Raw genomic sequence first — 7,381 nt, forward strand, 5'->3', positions numbered from 1 at the left:
TATGACAAGATTCTTAACCATCGATATTCATCCCCACTTTACCATGGATATTATTAACTTGTAAATAGGATTTTCTATAATACCATGGGCTAATATCATGCCTTATCAATACCACATGCCCAAAAACCATAACTTATTTCACAATACAAATATTTTAATTTAATTTAATTTTATAACATTTTTTATTTGAAGCTAATAGGAAAAGGGTTGTAATTAGTTTTGAGACGTATATAAACCCTCTATCCTCATGACTACTAAAATTATTCCCATATAAATTAAATTAAGGTTTTAATAAAATTAAAAATGAGAATACTTTTGTATTTAAAGATGTGAAATTTATATAATACAAATATTAGTAAGAACCAACAGAGATCTATTTTAACTAAGGATCCAAGTGATGATAGCAATAAAAGTGAAGGGAAGAGAGGGGGAGGGAGATAGTGAAAAAGATGGAGGTTGGAGAGAGAGAGAGAAAGAGAGAGTGAGAGAGTGATGGGGGTAGATAGAGAGGAGGTAGGAAGAGAGAGAGGGGAGAGAGAGGAAGAGAGTGGGGGAGAGAGATATGGAGTTGGAGGGGGAGAGAGAGGGAGGAAATAACTAAGGCATAGGGAGATAGAGGTGGAGAGAGAGGGAGGAAAGAACTAAGGCATAGGGAGATAGAGGTGGAGAGAGAGAGGGAGTGACAAGGGATAGATGGATAGAGAGAGAGGGAGAGAAGAGAGGAGGGGAGAGAGAGAATAGGTGGGGATAAAGATAGGGAGAGAAGGGAAAGAGAGAGAGAGGGAGGCACAAAGATGGAGGGGGAGAGAGAGAGTGATGGGCGGGGGGATAGAGGGAGGTGAGAGAGAAAGGGAGAGAGAAGACTAAGAGAGAGGAGAGAGAGATGAAGTTAGAGGGGGAGAGATAGGGAAGGAAGAAGAAAGACATAGAGGGAAGAGAGAGAGACAGAGAGGAAGAGGGAGGGAGAGAGAGTGTGTATGTTTGGGGGGTGAGATAGAGAGAGTGAAAAAGAAAGAGAGACATAGATACACATATAGATATTATATAGTATTATATAACTAGCCTAAATCCATCTTAACCTGGATCTATCAAGCGCCAAAAAAGAGCTTTGATGTTATGAAACTAGCTCACAAAAAGATAGAAAAGATAGATCAACGCCTTAGAATTCAGCCTCTTCGCGGGGGCAACCTCCTTTACATTACACAAATGAACAATTCTTGGATGATCCAAATGAAAAGACATCCTTTCTATATATAGGAGTCTAAGGGGTCATAACATAATCAGAGCCGACATAACAATAATAATGTAAGGGCACAATAATAACAATAGTGGGCTTCTATGGGGCACAATAGTAACAATATGGGCACTACATGGGTACATCAATATAATAAGTGGGTTGTACTAATAACAATAAGGGGTTACACTAGTAGTATAGGGGCCTAACATGCCCCTCTCCTTCAAAAAGTGTTGTCCTCAACGCTTGCGTAGTTCTTGATGCTTCTGTATAAAATTCTTGTCCTCCCATGTGGAATCTTCAGCGGGTAATTTCTTCCACTTGATGAGATACTTTGAAATTGATCGATTTTGTAGCTATCGGGTTCTTGTTTCTGTGACTCCTCCAGGTTCCAATATGATTTTTCCTTCCTCTTCAATTTCTGGCAATATTGTTTGAATTGGGATCTTTTGCAACTTTTGAATAAGTGACCATACTTCTTCGTCCTTCTTCCATTCATCCCTTGATTCATTTATCCAATGTGGTTGGATAATAGAAATAGCACAAAACAATGCTTCCACATCCTCATCCTTGAAGAGCCTTCTCATTCGGTAAGGTTGCCATTTTTTAAGTGCATGTAGTACTACCAACATTTCCTTCTCATAAATAGCTTGCTTGAGATGTAGCAGTAAAAATACCCAATCACCTACATCAAACAATTTTTCACTATGATGTTGATCTACCTGTTGTTTCGTTTGATTTTGCACCGAAGTGGCGTTATCCTTTAAAAGTTGGAGAACTTGTTGTTGATGCTCGATGTGATCTTTCATTGCTTGAACCTTTTTCTTCTTGATATTTCCTTCTATCTCTAGAGTTTGAGGAGTGGTAATTTCTTCCAATCCTTTACAAGATATGGTCGGATTCATTTCTTGATGCTCGATGTGATCTTTCACTTCTTGAACATTTTTCTTCTTGATATGTCCTTCTATCTTGATAGTTTGAGGAGTGGTAATTTCGACCAATGAATTACAAGATATGGTTGGATTCATTTCTTCTTTCTCGAAGTGATCTTTCACTTCTTGTGCCTTTTTCTTCTTGATATGTCCTTCTATCTTGAGAGTTTGAGGGGTGGTAATTCTTGCCAATGCTTTACAAGATATGGTCTGATTCATTTCTTCTTTCTCTGGGGTGGGGTCCTAGCGTATATCTTCTTCTTTTGATGTTTCTTGATCCTTTTCTTCCTCCTCTTCATATTCTATGTAAAATAATTTCTTCTCAGCACACTTATGACCTTTAGTGCATTTTCTATCACAATTGTAACAAAGCCCTTTTTCTCTTTTTTCTTCCAATTGTTGTGGTGTAACCCTTGTAGGTTGTGGAAGGCTAGGAGAAACAACACTTCCATCTTTATAGTTGTGAGGGGTATGCTTCCTGGTTTCCATAATTTTGCTTTCCACTATGTCACAAATCCCTTTTACTCTTTCCAATTGTTGTGGTGTTGCTCTAAAGCAGGTGTTTCTCTTTGTATCCTCATATTGTGCTATCATTTCCTTCGTGAAAATTGACCACGTAACAAGCTGTTTACAAGAACAAAGCCCTTCATACCATAAAAATTGATCCAGTTCTAAATATGAAGATGCAATACATACCTTTTGTAATAGTGGTACACCATGTAGATCAAAATATTTCTCCATCTGAAGTATCCAATTTACCGGATCCTTGCCATTAAACTTCCTCATCTTGCTTTTTCTTGATTTTAGGAGCTCGATCTTGAAATGACTGTAACTCTGTACTTTCAGATCCTTAAGTTATGAAATTGCAATATCTAGTAGCCCTCTATGTCCTCTTTCCAATGCCACTAGTCTGATTCAAATTGGATTCTCCAAGGAAGGGTTATGCAAAATCTCCCACAGTGACCTGATTATAGACTAGTTCAGTAGAGCGAACTTGTACGACGTGCCACAAGTCACTGTTTCGACCTTTGGATCTTAAAAATGCATACAAAATACTACAGTCCGTCCTATTTCTGTACCTTCTTATGAAATTTCAATCCAATCCCCAGAGAGAAAGTTATGACGATTTTACCTAGGTCACCTGTTTGGAATGTAATTCAGGAGTCTGCAAAAAGACCAACTTCCTCAGATCATATCTCCGCAAATATAGCACAAAACGCTCTGAAATTCAGACCCGAGGTTTAGTGCGATCTATACTCAAATGGGTTTTTTTTTGCAACTGCTGAAACGTCGCAGAAAAAAAAATTATAGTGAAAATTCCATGATGACCTGTTTGGAGCAGCAAAACCCTAGAATCCAAAGCTCTGATACCAAATGTTATGAAACTAGCTCACAAAAAGATAGAAAAGATAGATCAACACCTTACAATTCAGCCTCTTCGAGGGGGCAACCTCCTTTACATTACTCAAATGAACAATCCTTGGATGATACAAATGAAAATACCTCCTTTCTATATATAGGAGTCTAAGGGGTCATAACATAATCAGAGCCGACATAACAATAATAATGTAAGGGCACAATAATAACAATAGTGGGCTTCTATGGGGCACAATAGTAACAATATGGGCACTACATGGGTACATCAATATAATAAGTGGGTTGTACTAATAACAATAAGGGGCTACACTAGTAGTATAGGGGCCTAACATTTGCACATAGAGAGATTGGATCCCTCTCAGCACTTGATAGATTCGGGTTAAGATGGATCTAGGCTGGCTTAATAAGTTTGTAGTTATATTTGATAAACTAACACTTTTACTTATGGTTGTGTTGGAAATTTTTTTTCCATATTTGGTATATTTATCATAATAATAACAATCTAATTTTAATTTAATTTTAAGCTTACCTTTTTTATGCAATGATTTTGTTGTTAGTTTATAAAGATAGACATGTTATACTTTTGGAATTTGAAAAGGAAACATGTTCTCTTAACTTGGTTGCATTGAAAACATTTAAGTGTAAGAAAGAAACATGCCCACTTAACTTGGTTGTATTAAAAACATAAGTGTTCTTGTATACTAGGTGGGTGCAAACAAGAGAGAGTATATGGTAAGTGGATTAAATAGTTAAAAAAAAATGTTAGTTAAGGAGAAAGTTACAAAAATCTATCAAATAGGCTAGGGTTAGGATATTACTATTTTGGGACATCTAAAGTTGAAGGTACATTTTATGGAGGTGTAGTCTAAGCCCTTGGGTGTGTTAGCGCTTGAGATTTCACCCTAGGCTGAGGAAGGTAAATCTTCAAGGCTACATCAAACCATTTCACCTTGTAGCTAGCCCTACGAGGTATGAGAAGGCTCTCTCGGGTCAGATTCGATAGATCTTTCAATATGATTAGGCTGACCAATTAATAATAAAGATTTTAGGCTAGTAAATTGATAGGGGGTTTGGATTTAATGATTTTTGGGGTTTTTTAATGGAATGACGGGGCTTTTCTGGGCTACATGGGCAAAATCACAGCTTCAAACAGAAAAATATAATGACTACACAGGTTGTCAACTGAGGCAAGGTAGGCATGCAATTTAACACCAAATCTGGTTTCAAACGGGATGGCAAGACTGGTGAGGAGTTAAGGAGGGCAGACAATAACTTTGAATCCTCCTTAAACAGTAGAAAACATCGAATGCGAACAAACTTATAGGAGGAGCATATAATACTATGAATTCCTACCTAACCACTTCATTTGTTCAGCTTGAAAGGGTCATGAAATGAAATGGAATATAACTGATTACATATGAGACAAAGGGAAAAACTCATGCTAAATCAACATACCACATGAATCTCAACAAACAGAGCTGTGAAATTCCATTAAATTCTCTGCAGAAAACTGTACATTACAAAGCTCTCTGCTTCTCCAGCAGCTCCCAGCACTCAGAAAAAACTCTCCTCTCTCACTCTTTTTTACAAATGATTTTTTTTTAAATACATAAACAGCTCAGAAGGAAACCGATCCATGAAAAGATGGAACTGTTTCAACTGGCACTATGAAAAATAGTAAAAATCCACCCCTCTGTTCCTAAAGATCAGTGCATACAATAAATAAACCAAACAATTTTTCCCTACAGGTCGATAAAAAATGAGCTGTTCAGCTTTAATTGCAAAAATCTGCGTTCTGCGTTCTAATTTTAGCTGCAGTCCTTTCACCTTTTTGCTACCGTTTGAATAAAACCTTTCATTTTTTAATAAAAATGCCAGCACTTCACAACAGCGTAACTGCTGCAAGACAAATCCTCGCTCACAGACACCTGGAAGTTTCAATCGGTTTGGTTTGATACACCTAATGAAATGAGGTGTAGTGTTTTCCAGTCGCTGCATCAAAAAGTTGCCCCTTCCAAGCGCCACACCGCCCTCGATCCCACAAAAATCTCCAAAGAATCCCAACAATCTTTGGCGAAAATCACGGAACAAACTCCTGTCTGCCGCAGGTTCCCCATGATCTGGAACGCATCATCTGTTTACATTTGAAAGTGACTTTCTGTGCAGAGGAGGGGCGCTACTTTATCTGTAGCAGGCATACCATCTAATGGCAATAGAATTGGGCTGCCGGGATAGCCGGTCAACATCATCAATACCGACAACATCAATTTTATTATAAACATAAACACATTTGATATATTTCCGGTTCCCTTCAATGCTACCTGAAGATAGCGATCATGTATTTCTCTCTCCAAGCGACTTGGCAAACCAGGATACATTGTACTTCCTCCACTAAGAACAGTATGTTGGTACAGAGACATACGATTGTCTATGTCCATTTCCTGAATACAGCGAAACACCATATCCGCCATACCATCTCCTTCAACATCTGTGAGCTCCTATGCAACAATAAGGAAATAGGGATTAATATATGATAATTTTGTTGATGTTCCACCTCACCATGTCATTCCGAACAAGAAGCTTTGTGGAATTGGTGTGAATAGAGCTTCAGGTGCTTGAAAGCGTTCAGTGCCGGCTTTTATCACCCTTCCGTCTGGCAACATATAGTTCTTAACCAGGATAGTTGTTTCGAATCCTAACTGGTACTCTCGCTTGTAGTCATAACTTACATAGCAGAGTTGCTCCTTTACTTCCCTGACAGTCTCAAAATCTGCAGTTCTATTTAGTGCATACCCACGGCGAAGAAGAAGATCCAAAAGATAAGAGGTAATGTGACGTCCAGCTATATTCATACGTTTTGTGAGATGTGGAAAGGAATAGCCATCAACGACAGGCACCACATGGGTCACACCATCTCCAGAGTCTACAACAAGACCAGTCAATAGCCCTTGGGCATACAATGTCAGAACAGCTTGAATTTGGATAAAGACACTCGCAAAGTTGTACTTCTCAAACATAGTCTCAATCATTTTTTCACGGTTCTTTGAAGGATTTGAGAGGTGGATCTGTCAATAAAATTTTACACTCTGACGGATCTATCTTCAACTCATTGTAAAATGCATGATCCCAAATGTAGCCCATATCCTCCCAATTTTGGATGATTCCATTGTTAACAGGATAGGTGATATCAAGCTGATTGCGAAGATCTGCACATGCTTCTCCTATAACAATGTCCTTTAATGTTTCATCTACCAATGACTCTTCATATCGCAACATTGGTCTACCAACGATGCAAGGAAACACTGAAGTTGGAAAATTTTCCCCTGCACAGCCACACTTGACATAATGAAAAACATCCCTGAATATCGACAACACATGATCATCGTCGTCCTCATCCTGCTATCTTGCCTCTCTGGTTTTGCTATTATGGTCACCAGTGGCGTCAGTCCACAGTAGTTGTCTACATTGTAGAAGAACACCACAATTTAAATCTGAATTTGACTGGAATAAAAATATTATACTAATTACATGAGGTGATTATGAAGAAATGGCATGAGAATTTGCAAGACAAGCTTGTCTACGCCCCAAAAAAAATGCTGCACCGAACCATGCAAAACAGACCGGCAGGGCACACCATAGCTAAAAGTTTATTAGCTTCGCCACACGCTGCGGTCATTTGGTCCATTACACCACAAGGCGCTCCAACAATATGATTTTCCACCTTTTGACAAAGTAGAGCCAACTCCCTTGGCGGAATGTTCAATCCATGTGCAGCAGCAATTGCAGACATTGTAGCAACCTCTAAAGCAGCAGAAGATGACACACTTTTTCCATCGGG

General features: G+C 38.5%; 1 pseudogene; it reads right to left on the reverse strand.

Annotated features, from left to right (window-relative positions):
• Nucleotides 1-6,098: 6,098 nt before the first annotated feature.
• Nucleotides 6,099-6,882, reverse strand: LOC149145066 (actin-related protein 2 pseudogene; annotated as a pseudogene).
• Nucleotides 6,883-7,381: the final 499 nt, after the last annotated feature.

The sequence above is a fragment of the Pinus tabuliformis genome, chromosome X (genome assembly GCF_031772625.1).
Source record: "Pinus tabuliformis cultivar Carrire ecotype Pingquan chromosome X, CPIR1, whole genome shotgun sequence".
Lineage (NCBI taxonomy): Eukaryota > Viridiplantae > Streptophyta > Pinopsida > Pinales > Pinaceae > Pinus > Pinus tabuliformis.